This window comes from Paroedura picta, chromosome 4 (assembly GCF_049243985.1).
Source record: "Paroedura picta isolate Pp20150507F chromosome 4, Ppicta_v3.0, whole genome shotgun sequence".
Classification (NCBI taxonomy): Eukaryota; Metazoa; Chordata; class Lepidosauria; order Squamata; family Gekkonidae; genus Paroedura; species Paroedura picta.
In genome coordinates this window covers 118,750,451-118,774,340 of record NC_135372.1, presented here as the reverse complement: position 1 = coordinate 118,774,340, position 23,890 = coordinate 118,750,451, and the positions used below count along the sequence as shown (strand labels likewise).

The window sequence follows — 23,890 nt, the reverse complement described above, 5'->3', positions numbered from 1 at the left end:
CCTAATTACCTCTGGTATTGCCCAGAGGAAGACAAAAAGCCTCCAGGAACCCTGGACAATCTCACCTGGAAGAAAATTACCTCCTGATCCTAGATTGGTGATAGTCATTATCTATAAGAAAAAGCCACAAATGAGCAGTGGCTCATCATTTCTAGCTACTATCTGTTCCACTGAGGAACCACACTGTCAGGAAGATCTTCCTAATGTTTATCTGAAAACGACTTAAATTTTATTTCAATCCATTTTCTCTAGTCCAACCTTTTGGGGCAACAGAAAACAGCTCCATCCTTTATATGACATCCTTTCAACTTGAAGATGGCTATTATATCACCTGTCAGTGATCTTCTCTTTGGGATAAGCATGCCCAGCTCCTTCAACCTTTCCTCATAGGACTTGGCCTACAGACCCCTCACCATCTTCATAGCCCTCCTTTGGACCTTTTCCAACTTGTCAACATCATTCTTACAATGTGGCGCCCCAAACTGAATGCAATACTCCCAAGTGCAGTCTAACAAGAACAGAGTACAAACTATATACTACCCTTATGCCTTTCCTAGACTGCAACTCCCTTCCCTTCTCATGTGATCTTTTTTGTGTGTGTGTGTGCAAAATTTCACTTTTCCTGCAATAAACCGGCTGGATTCAAACTTTGTTCTTGTGCTTCAGACCAACATGGCTACCAACCTGAACCATTTTCATGTTCAGCATCTCTTGCTAGCCTAAGTGCTTACTGCTGTTTATATTCCAAAGGGTGACTTTTTAAATGCTCAGATCTTTAGAAAGCTGTTTATGGAGCCACCCTGGCTTATTTAGATTCCTCCTGTTTTCTCTTCTCATTGGAATCAGATGGAATTAATTCAAAAGAAATTCCGTCTAAACATCTGGAAGAAGTTCCTGACAGTTAGAGCGGTTTCTCAGTGGAACAGGCTTCATTGGGAGGTGGTGGGTTCTCCATCTTTGGAAATTTTTAAACAGAGGCTAGATAGCCATCTGACAGAGAGGCTGATTCTGTGAAGGCTCAAGGGGATGGCAGGTTAGAGTGGATGAGTGATAGGGTTGTGAGTGTCCTGCATAGTGCAGTGGGTTGGACTAGATGACCCAGCTGGTCCCTTCCAACTCTATGATTCTATGAATCATTTTGATTGTGCTTTCAATCACTCACTTTTAAGAAACTCCCACCTCTGTTGAACTTCCTTCCCCAAGAGTATGACATTCACTGCCATGAGCTATTCTGGGAGGGCAGTATACAAAATCAAGAAATAATAAGACTATTTTTGACCATGGGATTTTACCCAGCATAATTTAGCATGTATGGGACTCATTCACAGGATTTTGTAGTCTGAGTTAGCCTGATTGTGCTAATGTAGGTCAGTACTATTCTCAATGCATGCTCTTGGGAAGTGTGGATTGGCCCCTCCCAGCTGCAGTCACTTAGTAGAACCAAATGCTGCATATCATAGCACGTACAAGACCTAGGATTCAACTGTCCATATGCATTCCTGCAAGATACATAAAAATTCACGTGGCTATATGGGCTATGCAGTAATAGTTTGGCATGAAATACCATCATTCATCACTGATTATATCAAATCAAATTCCATTTTTTCCTCTGTAACTCCAAACTGTTTCTCACTTAGCTTAATTTCCAGATTGCATTTCTGAGTCATTTCTGGGTGCTGCATGTGAGGATGATAAGTTGCCCCATTAATGATTACTCGTTTGATTACAGGATCCAATTGTCATCATAGTGGGAAGGGAAGGCAATCAAGGTGTGGAGAGAGGGAACCTGCTAGTACTTCCCAATGGCCCTTGATTAAAGAGGAAGCTCTTACCTACCCAAACCAGGAGAAAAAGAAACAGCAAGGCTGTTAAGAAGGTATGTGTTAATGTGATTTTGAAATGGTTGCTTTTCCTTAATTCACATAGTTTCTGTTGTATTCTGTGCCCTTGAAAAAGGATTGACCATAGGAGCCAGTGTTACCGGGTTTTGCTACGTGTGAAGCTGTTGTTAGACATTAGCTTAATTTCTGTTATAAGTTATAATAAAGGTTTTGTTGGTTGAAGAGAGTGAGCCTCCATTCTTCAGATATAACAGTTTCATCATGGAAAAGATACTATATTGTAGGTACTGATGGTCAAACTTAAAATCAAGAACATGTTGGGAGGGGCATTCCCTCACCTTTCTTTCCTTCTTCTCTCTCCCTATCTCTGTATCTCTCACTCATTCTTCATCCTGCCACTGCTTCTTTTACTGTCTCCCCCATGACTGTCACTCTCTCTGCCCCTTATCTCATTACTCGCTCTTGCTCTTTCTGTCCCCTAGCCCAATCTTCTCTCTCTCTCTCTCTTTCTCTCTGCCCCCTCCACCTCATCAATCTTTCTCAAACTCTCTATCTGCCCCCATCAGTTTCTTTCTCTCTCTTTCTGTCCCTGTATTCCATTAATGTCTCTCTTTCTGCCTCACCCGCCCCAGAATTCTCTTCCTCTGTCTGCCGCTCCCTCTCCCACTGAATTTCCCTTGCCTGTGACCACCCTCAACAGCTTGTCCAGAGTTGCTCTGATCAGGCAAGCTGAGCAGCTTGGAATAGGCTGCTGAGCTTCCTTGCCCTCCCTTACCAGTTCATCCTGCCTGGAGTTTCTCTGGGCAGGCCAGCTAAGCTCGCACAGAGCTGCTCTCGGTGGGCCAGCCAACCTTTCCTTCCCTCCCTTGCCGGCTCACCTGGAGTAGCTTGGGATGGGCTGAGGAACCTCCCTACCCTTCCTCACCAGTTCATCTCACCTGGAGTTTCTCTGGCCAGGCCAGCTGAGCTTCCCTCCTTTAGCAGTTTACCCAGAGCAGCTCTAGGCAGGCCTGCCAAGTTCCCTCTCCCATGGCTCTCTGCAGCTTGCCTGGAGCAGCTTCAGCTCTCTGAGGCCTCCCCCAACCACATCCCAGCTCTCAGGAGATTGCCTGGCATGGCTTCATGTGGGAGACTGGTTAGGCCCTAACTAGGGTATTTAGCAGGGTTAGTGAAGGTTTGTGTAGGATGTTCAAACATCCTGACATATCTGAGTGCTGAGAAAGATATCCAGGTAAGCTAGTCTTGCTAACTGGGAAGTGGGCCATCATCTCAACACTCATGTTATCTGGCATATGGGGTTGTGTTGTCCAATGCAGTCTCCCAATACATGGTTCAATACATGACTGTGTGGAGACCTATTGTTCCAAGTTTGGAGACAGGTTGGGATTGTTCAGATACTGGCATCCTTCTTTTGAGATGTCTCTTCAGGAACCCATAATAAATCACTGAGGGGATTTTAAGGAACCCGCACTATATAGTTTGGGATATGCAAATAGGTGTGCAATTTACCTGTTCGTTACAAACCCCAATCACCCAGTTGTTAGGTCTTGTGGCTTCATTCGGAGGTATGGGGTAAAAACATTTTTACTTTCCTTTGACTGTGTGAATGGTATTAGTACTACAAAATATTAAAATCTTTGAGCCATGTTACCATACATTTAATTAGTCAGCCAGCCAAAGTTTTATTGTTTAACTAATTAAGTAATTATAAGACTTCATTATCACTGCAAGTACATTACAAACTGAGTATTAAACAAGATCGTTCCCAGGGTAAAACAAACAAAGTTTATGTCACTCCTCCATATGTTTAAGATTGCATCTTAAAATATGTTTACTGTCTGCAGCATTTCTTGTTTTAAATGCTGTTCTGTGTGGCACAATTTCTCATTCTAAATGTAAAATATTTTTTTTGGTTAGGCTGAAAGTTTCTTTTTGTTTTTTTTGGTTTTATTTGTTTTCTATATAGAAAGAGTATACAGAAAAGAAAAAAGTGAACAAAACAAGTACAAAACGCAGAATTGTTGCCTTAGTGTTCTAATACATTTGTTAACCATCTACTTAAATAGTCTGTATAGTAACACCAGAATTCTTTGAATTCCTCTATAGGTCTAATTATTCATCAGACAGGTCAGTTTTGCTATTTTATCTCCCTCCATTTATCCAGCCAGTCTGTCACTTTTTGGAGTATCCTGTAATTTCCAGTGTTTTGCTGGCACAACTTCAGCTGTTGTAATTGCATGGAAGAAAAAGTCGCCAGCTTTTCGAGGAATATTTTCTGGCATTTCATGTATATATGGAATATATATTTCATATATTCAGGCCACAATGGAAATTTGATATTCAGCTTTATTTCTAGTATATTATGATTTTTCCCCAAAATGCCTGAATCTTTTTCCAAGTCCACCACATATGATAAAAGGAGCTGACCTTGTCATTACATTTCCGACATTTAACATCATATTCTTTAGACATCATATTCTTTGACCCAGTAATATAGGTGTTATATACCATCTGTAAAACATTTTATACCAATTTTCTCTCAATGATTGAATTTTGTACATTTTACAGTTTTGCTCCAGAGCAGTTCCCATTTATCTAATGAAATAATATGTTTGAAATTTTGCATCCATTTAAGCATACAATTTTAACTTGTTCAGTCTTATATTTCAACAATAGTTTGTATATTTGTCCCTGTAGGTCTACACTTGGAATAATATTTTTTTCAAATTCAAAGCCAAACCAGAGTCCGTTTGCATTTGAAATTCAGACTTAAACCTGACTGTAACCTAGTGGTATTCAAACCACCTGATCTCAATTCCCTCTTAAGAGTATCACAACTTTTTAATTTCCCTGTAACTGTCAACAAATCTTTATATTTAAGACATCCCATTCTTGTCTGTTGGGATTTATCAAAATATGCCTCAATTGGGGATTTCAAAAAAAATGTATTAGAGAGTCTCTGTCCATACTTTTTCCAAATATTAATTAAAGTCATAGCCCAAAAATGTAGATCTGCTTTTTTCTTGGACTTAACCATGGGCCATAAAAGATCATGTAGACCTTTTTCTAACCCAAATTTCTCAAATCCCCCCCCCCCTATTCCTCTGTGCCTGGATGACTCTACCTCCCACCCACCGCTGCCCACTCATTCATGCCCCAACTCCCAGTTAGCCTGCTTCCATGCTACTGCTACCCCTCCCCCCCCTGCACCCACCACCATCTCATGTTGCCCATTCACCCTCCTCCATGTCACCCTTCCCTCCACCCATCCCACGTTTCCCTTCCCCTACCTAACTCTGCAGCCCCTCACCCCATTCAACCCAATTATATTTTGCCATGTAATGAGTCAGACATTTCACAGACCTCAGAGTCCACGGTGCCACTGGACCAGAGCAGGGAATGCTCCTCCCACAATCTGACCACATTGTGACAAAGAATGTCATCTACTGTTAGATCCTCCTGTGATTGATGCACAAAACAGCCATGCCACACTTCCCACAGGTCAGTCATCTTCCACACTCTACTAAGCCTGAGGAGTACACATCCTTGCCACACATCTCTCCACTCACACACCCTCATTCCCAGGCACACCACCACAACCCTCACAACAAACCCCTGCAGCCACATGTCCTTCCAGACTGGACACCTCTCCACTTACTTTTTCCACCCCCATGCTCTAGTGCCCATTGTATTCTTGGATACAATGGGTTTTGCCCCTTGTAGTAACGTAAAACACAATACATGAAAACATATAAAAATCACCATAAAAACCATCATGCCGTGTAGGCAATTCCAAACATAAGGTATGGTATCCGTGAATGATCATTTTAGTGTTTTAAACTATAGGATGTGATTAACATGTATCCCATCAGATGTCACATTCCTTAGTAAAACCAAATAATAACAACTTCCTCAACAGTACTGTGCTCTATGCATGGCTGGAAGTGCCACTGCTTTGACTACATGCTTTCTCTTTCCTGGTGGTGTTGGTCAGCCTGAGTAGCCAGGAGTGGGAGAGGGCATTTTTGAGCAAATAGAGTTACAGTGCACATGTAAGTCAGCAGTGAAGGCATGCAGGCAGTGAGCCTTGCAAGAAACTCTGAGCTCTGGCAGATACACCATCTCAGGTTATGCTGGTGCCAGTCCAGCCCTTACCCACAGTAAGAGCAGGGTGTATGCAAGGTTTTTTGAAGAGAAGAAGGGGGAAGAGTGAAGTTAATAGATCCAGAATTTGTCAGCACAAATCATAATTTGAATGATCACCTGCAAGCTAAATAACAGCTTCACAAAGTAATTGTGTTTAAAATAAACAAAGACTGAACTAGGCTAGGTCTTTTCTGTACCTTTCATTAACAAATATGATACAGTGTTTGTATTATACAAGTAAACACAGAGACATGTAAACCTTGCTATACTTTGAGAAACATCTGGTTATGCCTCTGTCTTATAGAATTTGGAAAGATGGCATCATTCCGGAGTTAACTAACAATAGTGAAAGCTATTTACAGCTGTTCAGTGATCAAACTGTGATAAAGCTTTCAAGGTAACACATTGGGAGTATAGTGGCAGGACAAATGCTTGACTTTTAGGCTTTCTTAGACTAGGAAAAATTAGGACAGTTTTTTTTTTTCTGTATGGCTTTTGGCGACTCGATGAAAGAAGAGAAAGAGAAGATTAAAAATGTATTAGTTTTAAGTGGCAATTGGAATTCATTGCAATCCAAAGAAATTAAGTATGCATAAATCCCTCTGAATCAGTATCACCTGCTGAGTTTAACTGTATATTAAGTGCTATTAAGAATTAGGTTGCCTGATTCTCAGGGGAACAGCACCCATGTAAGAAGAACCAATGTAAAAAGCTTCCCAAGTCATACTGCTATGAATTGGTGCCTTAAATATAAATAATCACAGTATTATTTGAGAGAATATCCTTGAATCAGCTGCATGTTCTGCATTCAAACTCTTAAGTATGTATTCAAATTACCACCCTCTTCTGAATAATAATTTAAACAAACCCTTTTTTAGACAGTCATCCCAACAGAGGTATGTAACTTACATAACGTTATGTGCCCCCAAGACTGATATTTCCAGTAGGGCTAATCTAAAACTCTGCCATTTTTTATTCTGGCTTCAGCACAAATAAATTATAGGTGGGCTTGTCAGAGAGAACATTTTAGGAGGCAGGACTTGTGCTGCAGTGGCAAATTGAAAGCACTTTCTTTTCTTAGTACTGCCTTGGTAAGTAAGCTTCTGTTGTTTAGGAACTACAGAAGATGAAGGACATAGATCCTGATGTTTTAGAGAAGAAGCAGAAAGAAGGTACAGTAGATGGGAGGTTGAATCTAGGATAGATTCCGCACGAGGAATATGCCCCCAGGACAGCCTCTCGTTGCTCGGGGTTTTTAGTGCTGCTTCCACATGACAAATCACAGCAACCCGGAGCTCTCAAGTGGCTGGCTGAAGATTTCCCCAGATTTGCTCCTTAATGAAGGAAATTGCAAAATCAAAATTTGCTATTCTTGTTGCATTTTCAATCAGGGAGCAACCAGGGGCAAGCCTGTGTGGAGGAAGAAACACGTGACAGTCTTGGTAGCATTCTTGCACCTTGCCCTTGCATACACCCTGCACTTGCCTCCCCTTGCACCCACTTTCCCCTCTTCTTTTCCGGATCAAGAATGTTTTAAAAAAATTATGTGGCCCACTTTGCTGCAGGACCACGAAGCAACATACCCTATATAAAAATAAAATGGTCTCCTCATTGTTCCCTCTAATTTTGGGATCGGGCAGCCAAAACATATTCCTGTTTGTGATTTCTGGCGGTGGGATATGAATGGGGAAAGGGGGGCATATGATGAAGCAGCCCTCTCCCAATCAGTTTGGCATCCATGCTCTTTGTTTTAAAACTTTATGTGAACAAACAGTCACTCATCAGGCTTCATTTACCATGGCCAGCCTGTCACAAATCTACCCAAACATAAAGAGAGACCATTACACCAAGAATCCCAAAAAGAGATCTAAGGAGGGAATGCTTTATTGTGGTATGATCCCGTGGCAATCCAGAAGTGTTTTTTTTTTTTTTTTAATGTCCTGGTGTTGTGATGTATCCCCATAGCAATGCAGAAATGCACTTTTTAAAAAATGAATTTTGGGGCTCAGGGGGGGGGATGGACATTTGAGTCTCCAAAACAACCAGTGTGCAGAGATTGTTGGCTTGTGGTGATTGACAAGCCGAGGAGCGAGAGGGGGAGATGTTTGGGTTGTTCTCTCTTGCTACCTCATTGGGAGGCAAAAAGCCATGATGAGGCAGTGGGAAAACTTGAGAGGGGTCTTTTGTCAGAAATCTTGCAAACACACAGCTTCCAACCGCTCATTTGCAAGCAGGAGGCAACACTAGTTTTATGCCTCTGTGTGGAATTGGTCTTCTAGTATTTGAACTGGGTGTCATATTTAAGCCAAGGTGTGTAAGTTACAGCTTTCTGTTTGGTCCATGGAGCTTAGGGAACCATGCAATATTTGTAGGGCAGGTTACAGATATATGTAGGGTGGTGGACTAACAAAGAGATAACTCTTGCTTATATATAGTGCTTGACAAGTTCCTGAACCATATTATCCAATAACTGTAGGTTCTTATGATAATTATCATAGCTGAAATGATGGCAGAAAATAGTAATTCTCTGTTGTTTGTTCCACCGTTACTACAACTGTGAATGTGCAGGTGGTGCAGGTGCATGAACTCATCCCGTGTCACATGTCTGATCAGTGGACAATAAAGTAAGAAGAATAGATGAGAGTAATTATTGGTGATTACACTCTCATGGGAAAGAAAAATGTGCAGTCTTCATGCAAGAATCAAATCAATGAGCTTTCTGAAATGCCAAGCTCGTATATTAACACAGGAGAATCTGATATGTTGAAGGTTTGTGATTATCATTTTAAAGTTCCACCTTCCAGGAGCCTCAGCTGGTTAGGCAGGGTATCAATTAGGGACTTTATTAGTATAGTGGTGGGGGAAAGGAAAGCAAGGAAATAACCAAGTCACAGATATCACTAAAATAAACCTGCTTCATAGTTGTTTTCATCAAGCCTACTGGATGGTTTCTTCAAGCCTATAATCCCCTCATAATGTCAGTAGAACTCTGAGTCCAAGTATTGCCCTCTCTGAGGATTAGAAGAAGAAGAAGAGTTGGTTCTTATATGCCGCTTTTCCCTACCCAAAGGAGGCTCAAAGCGGCTTATAGTCGCCCAGCCATTCCTCTCCCCACAACAAACACCCTGTGGGGTGAGTGAGGCTGAGAGAGCTCTGATATCACTGCTTGGTCGGAACAGTTTTATCAGTGCTGTGGCGAGCTGAAGGTCACCCAGTTGGTTGCATGTGGGGGAGCGCAGAATCGAACCTGGCATGCCAGATTAGAAGTCCGCACTCCTAACCACTACACCAAACTGGCTCTCAGTATTAGAATACTGAGTGATCCCAGTTTCCCTAAGCACATTCATCTCCTTGGGGTAGCTACTTTGAACTTCTCTAGGATAATGCCAGACTCTAAGGGGGCAAAGCAGGCATCACAACAGTGTAATGGTCTCTTGGTCAATCTGCACAAACCTATGCAATTCAGCATCTTCAAGGTAATTTCAGCTAAAGGGAAATTTCAGCGTTCTAGCTCTGCTCGTATACTTTTGGAGAATACAAAAAGAGCTCAGTGTAATGAGACTGATGATAAATGAGGTTGATCATGCTAAAGTACTGTAGAATTTTCATTAGAGAATGAGATCTTTTCTCCATGGTTTCTGAAACACCTTGCAACTAGGAATACATTCTTTATATAAATTCATTTGGTGTGATTCTTTTGGCCAAAAATTGTAAATCCCACCAAATAATAAACAGATGCAAGGAAAAATTTCCTAAACGCTATAAAACGTATGTTTATCTCTGAATTGTTAAAAAGAAAGCTAAACATAATCTGGAATTAAATGTGAGTAATGACGGTCTTTGTCGAATGCTTAAATTCAAATTCTCCTCTTTTTGGCAACACTGGTTATAAATTTTGACATCTATTATTTGCTCAGCTGAGATAGTAATTGAAGGCAGACTTCAGCTTGGACTAGTTTGATTGGCTTGACTGGATGGCTTAAAATCAAACTAATTAAAGTCAGAAGACGAGTGTTATTAAAATTCAGGGGAAGTCTATGTAGCCACACAAAAACAGCCACAAATGTGAATGGCTCCAGCTATACAGTGAAAGCCAAAATGTCCCCTGAAGGCCTCTTACGCCCATGAACATTTTGTAGTCTATTGTAGAGACTGGGTGTGGATTCACCATTTCAGTTACAATGACATTTCCTGGAGGTAGATTGATAAATACTGGCAGTGAGGTCCAGGCAGAGCTGAGCCTCAGCAATTTGGTTCAGTCACGATTATTGTGCTGACTGTAGGGTTGTCAGGTACCCCTTGGCCACTGGACAGGCATGGAAGATTGGGTTGCTAGATCCAGGATGGGAAAACTCCTGGAGATTTGGGAATGCCTTGGGAAGACAGGGACTTCAGTGGAATAGAGCAGCGGTCCCCAAACTTTTTATCCCCGGGGACCGGTCAACGCTTGACAATTTTACTGAGGCCCGGAAGGGGGGGGTACTCTTTTGCCAAGGGACATCGTTGCCACCACCTGAGCCCCCGCTCCACTTGCTTTCCCGCCGGTGCCCCTGACTTCCCACCGTCCGCTGGGGGGGTGCTGCCAGCAGCAGCTGTGCAGTGCCATGCTGAGGGGGAGCCCCAGCCGTGGTGGCCGCTGGAGAACACCAAAGGTGAGCCGGCAGCAGAGTGGCAGGGCAGCCCCCAAGGCAGCAGCCAAGGAGGAGGAGGAGGAAGAGCCGCGGCCCGGTACCGACTGATCCACAGACCGGTCCTGGTCCCCGGACTGGGGGTTGGGGACCACTGGAATAGAGTACCATCAAGTCCACCCTCCAAAGCATACATTTTCTTCAGAGGAACAGATCTCTGTAGTCTGGGGGTAAGCTGTAATTCTGGGGGACTGGAGGCTGGCATCCCTAAGTCAGCTCAGCCATTACCTTCTCTCACATAGATACTAGTCTGTGGCACAAAGCACTGGGGTAGGTAACCCACAAGTAGAATGGCCCCTGTGATGCTTGCTTGTACTACCACAGGGACCATCCAGTTCGGCTTGCTATAGGGCTGTTTTTATTTTCAGTCCATTCCTGAAGGAAATCTTCAAAGAAATGCTGGCACACAAAGAAAGGCAGAACCTGCAGTGGCTACCCTGTCCTTAAGTAAGTACCATCTCAGGTCAGTATCTCGGTCATCACTAGGGAGAAAGGGAGGGTATACATGAAATAAATAAAACAATAACAATACATCTGATTAGGGCTTTTGGCCTCATTTCCTTCATATTACTATCCCTCCTTTCTAAAGAAAGCTTATTTCCTGCCAGCATTCTGCCTTGAACCTAACCTAGCTGGAGATGGTGCATTCCCTTCCTCCCTCAGCTATCCTTCAACTGAAGTTTGTGCTGGCAAAGTTTAAAATATGCAAAGGAATGGCACACCGACTGCTTAAAGAATAGTTTTTGTGGTGAAGAGAAACAATTTATAAAGAGAGAAGAGAGAGATTGTTCTAACTGACTAACTGACTAACCTTGTTCTTCAGTCAATCGTGGAGGAAGTGTGCTCAAACGAGCAGGAAGTCTCCAACTGAGCCAATCAAGGCACAGGAAGAGATTATTTTGGGGGGGGGGGGAGACCAGGAAGTTCCTAATCCAAATATGCTGACTACATACCTCCTTCAGTGTTCCCATAGGATATTCTTCATATCCTGTTGAATCATGAATATCATAGATCTCACATATTCCAGCAGTCTGAACCAGAGCTCTTTTCTAGTATTTCAGTAAGAGCTCATACTCAAGACAAGCACTTGAATCACTTAGAACTTCCCATTTCCTCCAGTCCTCCTTCCTTCCTTCAATCTACTGCATATTTACTAGGAAGTAAATCCCATTGTTTTCAGGTGCATCCACTGGGTTGCCACTGCCATGGATGAATGCAGATGGGGGATGAAATTTAAGAAAGATTGCCCAGTGTGGCAGTTCCAAGTCTGGGAAAAGCTTATCCTGCTGGATTAAGCATAGTTTCATAGCCATGACTGAAAACATGGCACCTCTTGATATGCTAGCGCTTTGCTTTGGCTGAGCAGGTTCTGGCAGGCTATTGCTGCCAGAACCCAAGACCCAGATGGGTTAAGACATTTTTGCACACATGGGATGGAGACCTGAACAGAAGCTGCCCTTCTGTGATGTTGTATGTCTTGCTTCCCTTCCAGCAACACAGTCTCCTCTTTTTCCTACCTCCCTGGTCTGGACTGCATACCACTGATCCTATTTCATATCCACCCCTGACCTTCCTGAAGCAGAACTAGGCTGAATATATGAAGGAAAGGACTGCAGGGGGACAGGCCGAAGACTGACCCACTTCACATTGATGGGATTTACCAAGACTGAGATTCTATACTGCAACACTTGAGTTTATGCCCAGTTAGCTTATGTTGTTCCAATACTTGGAGCATTTCCACCTTTTTTGAACACAGACTTCATGATCTTAGGGACCTGTTAGATTTAGTCCATCAGCTTTGCTGGCAGGTTGACTGAGCCTTCTAACCAAAGGGGTTTCTCTATGTATAATGAGTAACTCTGCTGAGATAAGGGCTGCAATATCAGCACACATTTTGCCATGCCTGTGGAGACACATTTGGCTTCTGCGCATGAATAGCTGACATCCATTGCTGAGGTTCAATTCTTTTTTTTACAAAAGTAAAAAAGCTCAGAAGGGAAATGCTTTTGACATGAGGAAGAGTGCTCTTGTTGTGTCCTGCTCTGCTCTGAAGCCTTCCAGAAAGGAACTCAGAGGTAGGAATTAATCTAATGTCAGTGATTTTGGTGCATTGTCAGTATGAACATTCAACTGTCAGCGCTTGCATGAAAGACAATACTAGATTATGTCATTTTTGTCTTTCCAAGCCTTAAAGTAAATACCCTGGGGCTTTGTTGTAAGAGGGATTAAAGACTTCGCTTTTTTATTTATTTCTAGGGTGGTATGAACACCGTCCATTTGTAACTCTGCAAATGGAATAACACCATCACTCAAATGCTTTAAAAGGGGGGGGGGGTAACTTTCATTTTGTCACGTTGAAGCACAGGGAAATTTGTGCTTCATTGTTTCCCTTTTACAATGGGGGTCTATAGTCACAACTTCTGGATATAATGCCTGCTGAGCCGTTCAAGCTTGCAAGTCCAGAAATGGAGCATGGAATGAACAGCCCTCCATGGAAATATATGTCGGCAGTTTGACTAGTAATAGAATTCCGAATGAGCCTCTCATAAAAGCCTTGAAGGATAGGGTTAATGGGGGATGACAGAACATGAACAAAGGCAACAGGAGAGCTCTTGTAGGACCATTTCCTGACCTCTGGGGACCACTGCACTGGCATGGAAAGCTACTACTGCATTTGTCTCAGCTATGCACTTGCTTGTGTTGTTACCAGAACAGGTTGGAAAGTAAACATGCAGAAGCAGCTCAGACATGTACAGATAACTTATGCTCAGTTAACATATGGATGGTCTCCAAGACTACAAAAAGGAACCTCTCTTTCAGATTCTTCAACATATCTTTAGTCCAGTTCTTTTTGTGCCCAGTTCTGGGTACCTCAGTTCAAGATTGACAAGCTGGAATGTATTCAGAGAAGTGTGACTAGTGACATGGAAGAGTGACATGGAATCCATGCCACACAAAGAGAGGTTGAGAGGGTTGGGTATGATATGAGAGCTGTTTTTAATTATGAAAAGGGTAGACATGTTGAAGGGGCGGGGGCAACTGGTTTACTGCAACTTTAGAGACAAGATCTAGGAGCAATAAGTTCAAACTACAGGAGGTTCCACTTAAATATTAGAAAGCATTTTCTGCCAGTGAGGGCTGTATGTAGATGGAATATGTTGCCTCAGAGGGTGGTGAAGTCACCTTAATTGGAAGTTTTTAGGAGGAGATTGTAAGAGCATCTGTAAGGAGTGTCTGTTTTTAAGTCCCCAAGAAGGTGGTCTCTTCCAGCTCTGTGTGATTCTGACTTATTGAGAAAGGTTTTATTTCTGTAGCTGAGCAAAGACTAAATATGCCCAAAGTAGAAATAACAGTAAAGACTTCAGAAGAAAATGAGTAGAAAGGTTCTGGATTGCATGCAGTTGGACCGATGAATCCTTTTGGTAGAGTTGCAGAGACTCAGTAGTGAAGGGGTTAATGCAACCTTATTGGCATACTTTTTATTCTTTTTTTCTAAAGCAGAGGATGGATCTCTCCCTCTCTGTGTTTAACAGATTAAAACAATCTTTATTGCTTCATTTAACTAAAGCATTTTTTCCAGACAAGTTCCCTTGCTCAAATGTTCTTTCTAATTACCATTTTCCTTTTACAATATGTTGTGTCACACTGTTAGGGAGGATACACAGAGTGAGCGAGAGCACCAGGGTTGCAAAGGAAATATGCCCTGGCTATTAGAAAGTTCACTGAAGCGCTGACTTTTATATCATCATGTAGGGACGGGTGAAACCATCCAGAAAAACGACCCCCAGCTGGGCTCCTAGATGGGCTGGAAAAAGCTTTGACTCTCAACTGTTTTTAAAGATTTCTCCATCAGTTGCAACAGTGCGTGCGTTCACTAATTTTGTCATTCAAACAGTCGGGGTCCTTACATTGGAGATTTGTTGATATATGAAAGAATATTTTTTCTTGTTGATCCCTCTTTGGTCATGTGGTTTCATATCCTCATAATCACTGTTGGATCTATCACAGGGCTTACAAAGACATTTTCTGGATGAGGAGGAAGGAATGGATAGCTCAGTTCTATATGTTTCCTCTTGGAAGTAAGACCAGCTGCCTTCAGTGGGGCTTACCCCCATGTCAGGATCTGTAGACCTTCAGCCTTATATGATGCTTTAATTCATATCAGTCTGTTGAATCATTCCCAGCTGTTAGTTTTACTATTTAGCAATTTCATCTTCTTAAGGCAACAACATCTGTGCTGGTCCTTTAAACAATGCAGCTCAGAGGAAGAGTTTAGAAGCAATGGGAGTTCAAAGGATGGCAAATGAAAAATTGGTCCTGGGCCTGGCATGTCTTCAGAGAGGAACAGCATGGTGCCCACTCTTGCGCAATGCAGTAAGAGCTGAAATGAAAGCTGGGCTGTTTTTGTCACAGTCACCTTCCTCAGGGAGGCAAAATTCAGCTGTGAGGGCTATAGACTGCCTAGGGAGGGACAATAGATGGGGAAAGTAAGTTATTTACCCCTTAGTTGTCACAATGGATGCTATTTAAGGATGACAGTTGAACGTTTCTGAACACGTCGGACTATTACTCAAGAGCACCTGTCTTTGTGGTAATTGTCAGGTAAAAACTAACCATCTCAACAATTCTTCCCTAAAAAAAACCTGTTTAAATTAAATCTTGAATTAAATCTTCACAGCTGAACAGTGAACTTAGTTGTGAATATTTCTTCTACCATATGCACACACAGGTATCTTTTCCCTCTGCCACTCTAGAAACCAGTAGCCCCTTGAAAATGGCTAATGCGCTTCCTCTAACCAAGAGAATGAGAGATCTGTAATACGGTTGTGGAAGCTTTAGTAGGATATCTGACAGAGGTGCACTGTTGCTAGCTCAGTTCTAGCACTGGTCAGGATAGACCGGGAGACCAAACTGGCCCTGAAAAAGCCCCCCCCCCCGATACCCTGTCCTTTCGTCCTTCTATGCCGTTGGAGAAAGATATGGCTAGACAGAAGGGAGACACTATTTTGCTCCTCCTTGCTGGTTGCAGTATGCTCTGACTGGCATAGGCTGAAGACAAGCTACCACGTTTCATTGAACCAGATGCCAGCACACAGCAAAACAGGTGTCACCATAGCTGCGCTCTTCCTGGATTGCCCAACTGCACCTGGACTAGTAAAGTCCAATTTGAGTTCTACCATGTGCCTCCTTGCTAATGGTACAGGGGTATGAGGGAATCAGATCAGTAACCCATGGGATTGTTTCTTGGAAATGGCCAATTCACCCCCAGGCTCCTGTGAAATATCAGGGAGGACAACTGGGAAAAGCTGCAAAGCAGGACTGTTCATGACAAATTCAAATGGGAATAAGAGGAATAAATGGCATTGTCATCCATCCATCGTTGTGAAGTTTCTGCCTCAGAGCTCCAAACAGTGTTTCTTTTTAATGATCTTTTTTTTTTAATTTAAAAAACAAAACAAAAGAACAATGTTAAAGGGACACAGAGAAAGAGGGGGCAAATCGGAGAAGAGAAGAAGAGCTGGTTTTTTATACCCCACTTTTCACTCCCCAAAGGAGTTCCAAAATGGTTTACAATCGCCTTTCCCTTCCTCTCCCCACAACAGACACCCTGTGAGGTAAGTTGGGATGAGAGAGCCCTGAAAGAACTGTGACTGGCCCAAGGCCACCCAGCTGGCTGCATGTGGAGGAGCAGTGGGAAATCAAATTCAGTTCTCCAGATTAGAAACCACCTCTTTTAACCACTATAGCATGCTGACTCTATATATCTATATAAAACGTGGCCATAACTCACCTGGTGGCTGCCATTGAAGCAGCGGTAAGGTACTCCGTAGCAGAGTGTCAGGGGCGGGGAAAGATGGGCATGTGCACTCCAACGCCAGGGAGAAGAGGCGAGGCCTCGTGAATTGGGCATGGCCTCTTCTCCCGCAGTGGCCAAGCAATGAGTTTCCCTCCCACCCACCCTTTGTTACGTTTTGTTGCCAGCACTCTGTGGTTTTGGAAGGTGGAGTCTTTCTTGATGTATGGTTGCTTGCTAATGGAAAGGGAAGGCCCCAGGACTGCACCGGTAGAACCAGATGAAAGGGGTGGGCTAAGGGAGGTATTCCCTGGATTCTTTCTACTGGGGAGAATGCCCAGTGGCAAGGGGACCCATAGACCTGGCTAGGGACCAGGACGGGATTCCCAGGGTGCCTCTGAAGCAGGGAATCTGAGTCAGATGTCCCAAATATTGAGGTATGGGCTCCATCTCCCCTTGCCAGCCAACACACTGGCTGTTAATAAAGTTATGGCCTGTTTGCAAAAAATATACGGTGTGAGAGACTTATTCCTAGCCCGCATGACCGCCTGCAAGTCAGTCAGATATCATATATGTACCATATATCTCATGATATATATATTATCAAAAATCATTAACTATTAAATATAGAAGAGGAAGGTTTCTCCTCAACATATACTTCATCATAATCCCCAAAACATTTTCTGAAAAATATGGTGTTTCTTATTTCAGACATTTTAAATTTCAACTAACAGTGTTTCTTGTAGCATTGGATACAAAGGCTGTAGCCAAGCTTCAGGGCCTTGTTCCATCCTGATTTCTGTTTCTTTTCATAGAGATCACAGAGACCTTTAGTCAAAAGTAGCTGTTTTGTAAAAAAGCAAATTCAAGTGCATGGATGACATTTCCCCCAGTAAATTCCATTGCTATAGCAGTTTTAGCAATGTCTTTGGATCTGTTTGACATTTTGCTTGTGGTCTTGCGGACACATCTAGGCAAAGTCGACCAATGTGCTGAAATGTTCACAAATGCTGTTTAATAATTTTTGCCAAGCTATTCCCACCCCCACCCCCTTCCTCTTTTCCTTGTAAGCTTGTCACCTTAGGATGACAAGCTAGAATGAAAGAAGTCTGAAGGCTTCAGAAATGGGTTTTGTGTATTTCTTCAAAAAACTTGGCAGCAGTTTGATTCACTGAATACATTCGGGGGGGGGGGGGGCTCATAATAACTGAATTTTCCATTTTGGTTGCTTATGCTTACCAACAGATGTTTTCCCTAGCACTATTATATTTTGTCATTATTTTGAGTTTTCGTACACATACTGAAAACAAAATCTAAAATGCTTTAACCTTCTCTGCATTAACTGTATTCCTTTCCCCCAATTGTGTGTCTTTTCTTAGCAGAACAGTTCTTGGTTCATAGTGTGCATGCATGAGGTACATATATGCAGTGTTGACAGCGCAGAACTGGGATGTAGGACAGCACCAGGAGGGCATTGGCCGAGGAATCCCAAATACAGAGTATGTGATCAAGGAAGAACAGAATCTAATGGAAAGCCCTGCTTTCTTTCTCAGACTTGGACTCTGAATAGTCCGCCTCAGAGGCAGCTGGAGCTCCCAGGGTCTGTCTTGAACTGGCCTCTGAAACCAATCTTATTCTCTCCACTGTATCCAGCCTCTATATATTTAAAGGCCACTGTGGTGAATGTACATTGCTACCTCCTTTGAGAGGCCTGGATCCACCTTCAGACTTTGCAGGACATTATCAAAGTTTCTTACTCTACTGATTACACCCTCAGTGATTTCCCCTGACCCTGTAGAATCTGCCTTGTCTCTGTGGAGTTCAGCCTCAAACAAGACAATGAAACATGACTGTGTCCTATTTCTCCTTTGAAGCGTCATGACATAAATTAAACCAATCATCCTCAGAATTTCTGTCCCATTCCCATGCCAAATGCTACCTTATGGAGCTACAGGGCATATGGAGCTATAGAGTAACATTCTCCAAGGTGCAGGCATTATCTAATCCTGCTCATAAAGGGTGGCTTCCCAATACCTGATGGGCTGCTTACGTGGATGAACACTATTGCTACAGATAGAACATCCATATTCATCTACGGTATTATGCGTCTCAGTTGCAGTAAATAATTTCACATCACTAGCTGCTTGTCATGAAGTATTGAGTAATCAAATGGTGTGCATAGATGTGTGTATCATATAGCTCAATGATACACCCTCAGTGGATTGGGAACCACATGAGGTTCTTAAAATGACACCTGTTCTAAGTAGTAGTGGGCACAAATCTGTTCACAACCTTAAATTCATCATTAATTTGGCCAGTTCATGCCCTTGAACCCAGGTTCAGAGGAGGCCCCCTTGAACATTTCCTTTGTCCGATTGAGTTTGGGCTAGTTAAACTTAGCCACTGTGCAAGGCAGTCCACCACTCAGCTGTTAGTCTTAAATGGTTCTGAGCCATTAAATGGTTCTGAGCTGGCTTTGGGGAAACTACCCATTTCCCTCCTCTCCCCCCCCCCCCCTTTCCAAGGGGAGGAGAGCAAAACTAGCTACTAAAATGGCTGCCAAGCCTGCCCTCCATTTCAGACTGACAGCAGACAAGTGCACATGCCCCGCTGTAAGACTTAAATGGCTGTGGGCCTTTTCAGGAATCAGTGTGACTTCCTCCCAAGTGCAAAAACATCTTTAGCTGAGTCCAGCAGGAAAGTAGACTGCTTTCCATAAACATTCCATGAAAGGGGGAACAAAAGCCTTCAATATAATTTTACCACATTCTCCCATCCAACACTTACCGAAGTCTGTCACCAGACCAGAAGTAATAAATATATGTACTGATGGGAGTCTGTAGATGAGCAAAATATGGCTATTTTGTGTGACATTTAAGTCTGGGGAAGGGGAAACCAAGGCATTTCCTTTTGTTGCCATTACAGGAGTGATGTTTATGCTTTATTTAACATTCCTTTTTCTGTAGGCCAATGTAACAAAAAATAATTAAATGTATGCCTCGAAAGCAGCGCTGTGGAGAGTTCTTAAATGCTCTCATTTCTTTTATGGCTACTTTTGCATATGTTTTTGGAAAATGCTTTGATTCAGCAGAGCCATCGTAAATAAGCAGCAATTATATTTCCTGAAAGAGCCTCTTGTGGCGCAGAGTGGTAAGGCAGCAGACATGCAGTTTGAAGCTCTGACCATGAGGCTGGGAGTTCAATCCCAGCAGCCGGCTCAAGGTTGACTCAGCCTTCCATCATTCCGAGGTTGGTAAAATGAGTACTCAGCTTGCTGGGGGGTAAACGGTAATGATTGGGGAAGGCACTGGCAAACCACCCTGTATTGAATCTGCCATGAAAACGCTAGAGGGCGTCACCCCAAGGGTCAGACATGACCCGGTGCTTGCACAGGGGATAACTTTACCTTTACCTTATTTTTCCTGAACTGTCTCATAGTTTCCTTCTCATCAGAAAATGTATTGCCTATCTACATAGAGACATATAGAAGCCTTTTACGACCTTTTCACTGTGGAAGAGCCCCTGAAATAATTTTTCAGCCTTTGAGGAGCCCTGGAAGTAAAGTCAGCTGGCCACACCTCCCTGCCATGCCCCCCCCCTCCCCTGCAAAGTGACATGTCACTTGTGTTAACAGGCAGGCTTGAGTAGGACTGGGGAGGAGTCAGGAGGCAGTTTAAGGCAGGGGTAAGCGTGCAAGCTCTCCCCCCTCCCAGATTCAGAAACCACAAAAGAACTCACTCATGCTCTGGAGGGGGGATGGGGAAGCAATGAAAGTGGCCAATTCCCTAGCTTGTGGCTAAGTCCTGCAGGGTGGGCTCAGGGCAGAAGCTGCCACTGGCATGACTCCAGTGGTCACGAGGGTGAGGGGAGGCTAGCCTCCTTTACTGCTCTAGCTGGTTTTGGGGCAACTGCTGTCTTTTTTTTTTTTTTTTTTTAATAAGATTTTTATTTTTGTTTTCCAAGATTAAATATAATAAAGTACAGGCAATCTACATTGTTAATACAGAAAAAGAAAGGTTATGCTCTTCATTTGATACATTTAGTCCCCCGTTTCAATCCCCTTTTGTAATATTTAAAGATAATACAATGCAAATAATCTACATTATTGATACAGAAAGAAAAAGATTATGTTCTTCGTTTGATACACTTGATACCCCGTTTCAATCCCCTTTTAACTTATTTTCTTGGGTAGATCAGATAAGAGCCCCATTGTTCTTGAAAAGCCTCTTCTCTTCATTTAAATTATAAGACTCCACATGGCTACAATATTATAGACTTTTACCCAAAGCTTATAAAGTTTTTCACCTTTCCACCACATTTAAAAAGAGAAGTTTCAACATTTGTTTGCATAGTTTTTAACACTTTTAACAATCATAAACAATTTGTACTTAACGTGGTCTCAGAGCCATCCTCATTTCCACTAGGGAAAAGAAAACAAAAGAATAAAAGCCTACTTAATTGTATGGAAAAAGAAATATATATATATGTATAGGTTGTTAAGGTTGTAAGCTATATAAGTGTACAGTATTAAATACAAAAAATGATTAGATAGAGTCTTCATTAGTTTGTAAAATAAGGTCTTCGTTAGTTACATTTACACCTCCTCAGTTAGCTGCCTCCTGTTAGTTATGCTTTAAGTTTAAGCTGAGAGTCACTACAGAGATATGTTAATTCAAATTCAGCTTGCCTATATGGCTACTGAAGAAAGCAGGAGGAGGCTTAAGGGGGTCTCATATCGAGGCCTGCCGCATCTTGTTGTTCCCACTGACCCATGTTCGAGTGGAGTTGTAGTCTTTCCCTCGGTGTATACATCGGTGAATCTTGAAACAGTTGTACCTCCTGGGCTCCAATATCAGTACAGTTTTTTTTCCAAGAAGCTCCTTTCAGTCGATTACTTTCACAGCAGATCCATATATCTTTTGATTGGTTCTTGTATACTGTTGTTTTGGAGTGGCTGTATGTCTTCTTGGGTAGGGAGTCCTTATCTAGGCTGCAAAGCTCCGGCATCCCCTTTTCCATCTCCATAGTTTCCAATTTCTCTTCTACTGGTAATTTTCCACCTTGTTTAGAGCTATCATCAGCCACTGTTATTGATTCATCATTCCTGTTGGAGACTTCTTCCTTGCCGCCCTTGAGCTCCTTGAGCATATCTTCACCTTGTTTAGAGCTGTCATCAGCCACTGTTATTGATTTATCATTCCTGTTAGAGACTTCTTCCTTACCACCCTTGAACTCCTTGAGCATATCTTTAAGCAAGCCATCTATATGTGCTTTCAGGTCTTCTGTCTGTAGTTCCAGTAGATAAGCAAATCTCTTTAGCATGGACATTTTGTAGGCAATTTTGCATATAACCAGTAGAGGTCCTACGGTGTCCAAACGAAGAGCAACAGTCTGTTTTGGTATTACAGTAATGTCTCACCAGCTGTCGTCCGTCGCTTTAATGACCTGTTGAAGCTTTTCCGAGCCAGTTCTCGTTCTGGCAAGCAGCTCTCGCGAGATTCTTGTATCTATTTTTTCAATCTCCGATTTATAAGCAGTGGCGAGGGGATATTCTGGCTACCTTAACTCCTTTCTTTACCTTCTCTCACATATCTTTCTGTATCTCTAGCTTGCTTAAGTTAAAGAAAGCAGCTTTGCACGCCAAGAGTTTGTTCCAGAAGAGAAGGTGCCGAGGGAAACCCCCACTCACTGTTTGTAGGCTTGATCTGATGTCTGCCAGTTGTTTTCACTCCGGAGTTGTAATGAGTCAAAAGTCTTGCAAGGAGGAATCCAATTAGCTTTGAAGATTAGAGTAAGAGCTGTGTAGATTGCAGAGTTGTAAGGAAAGATGAAAGTTTTAAAATGGCGAACGGCACTTACTGGACCCTGTGCACACTGAGCTTGCGTTCCAGGGAATATTAATTTCCCTGCGGAACAGAGAGGCCCCAGAGATTCACAAGGAATTCCTGAGTTGATGGTGGGTGGATTTGCGTATCCAAAACCCGATTCTGTCAATCACAGCAGCGATTGACCCTCAGTGGAACAGGAGCTCGAAGTATTCAAGCTATCTAAGTGCCATAGCTCCGCCCTCTGGGGCAACTGCTGTCTTGATGGGTGGCACACCTACAAGTGGAAAGGAATGGTTCCCCTTTCATGGCTCTACAAAGATTGCAGTGCTACTGCTATTGCAAAACACTTGGTATACCCAACAGCAGTAAGGGACAGGTGGTCAAAGCCCCCCCCCCAGCATTGGTCCCTTTCCTTTCCTGGCTCCTCTACCTGCACTGACAGCTACCATCCCCTATAGCAGTGGTCCCCAACCTTTTTGTCACCGGGGACCGGTCAACGCTTGACAATTTTACTGAGGCCCGGGGGGAGTAGTCTTTTGCTGAGGGACGTTGCTGCCGCATGAGCCCCTGCTCCACTTACTTTCCCGCTGGCGCCCCTGACTTCCCGTCACCTGCTGAGGGGCACTGCCAGCAGCAGCTGCACAGTGCCACACCGTGGGGGAGCCCCAGCCATGGCGTCCGCTGGTGAGCACCAAAGGTGAGCCATCGGCAGAGTGGCAGGGCAGCCCCTGTTGCAGCAGCCGGGGAGGAGGACAAGGAGGAGCTGCGGCCCGGTACCGGTCTTAGGACCGGGGGTTGGGGATCACTGCCCTATAGAACAGCTGCTGGCAGAAAGTGGTGATGAAGTATGCTGCAAGTCGACGGGTGGCACACAGAAAGGGCCCATGACTAAGACCACTCCTGAGCTGGTAGATCAGGACCACAATGATCTGTTTGAAATGTGTGGTCAAACAGTCAGTCCCTCCTGTTCAACAGTCTCAAAAAAAAATTATATTCTGAAATTATATATAAATGCAGGGTACTATCATCTCTGGAAGAATCTACAACTTTTTACATCAATGACTACCTGATTCTTGTCTAAAACTGACTGTAATATGAATCCGTACGTATTAATAATGGGTCAACATTTCTGAAGGAACGGCAGAACGTGTCAGGATTTGAGTCTCAGAAACACACCTAATTGAAACCATCCTTGTCATTTCCTCATCAGGTATGACTGAAACGTCAGGCCGTGCTTGACAGCTCCAGGTGGAAGATTATTCTGCAGTTTAATCATTCCCTGACAGCATCAGTTACTCCTTCATCTGCTTCTATTAACCTTTCCTTCCACATGTTAGGAACTCTGAGTGAGTGTGTGTATGAGGCTTATGTCAAAGAGATTGCTATACCACAGATTCAGTAGCCGATATAGAATTCAATACCCACATATTTTTAAAGAGAAGAAAAAGAAATCTATCACTTATGCAGATGTTCAAAATATTTTGGCAATACAAGATTAAATTGTGATGGAGAATAATTACCGGATTTGGAAGTGTGACAGGTGGTACTTTCTGTGCTTACACAAGGAATGAAATTGCCTGTCCCTTGTCCTAT

The 23,890-nt window shown here is 43.0% G+C and overlaps 1 long non-coding RNA gene across 1 annotated transcript in view; it reads left to right on the top strand.

Moving 5' to 3' along the window:
- Positions 1-1,754: 1,754 nt before the first annotated feature.
- Positions 1,755-23,890, top strand: part of LOC143836865 (uncharacterized) — a 38,235-nt gene continuing 16,099 nt past the window's right edge. Inside the window, exons 1-3 of the long non-coding RNA XR_013230800.1 lie at positions 1,755-1,876; positions 8,556-8,756; positions 11,044-11,122. This is a non-coding gene — a long non-coding RNA (uncharacterized LOC143836865). The remainder of the gene's footprint in view (positions 1,877-8,555; positions 8,757-11,043; positions 11,123-23,890) is intronic.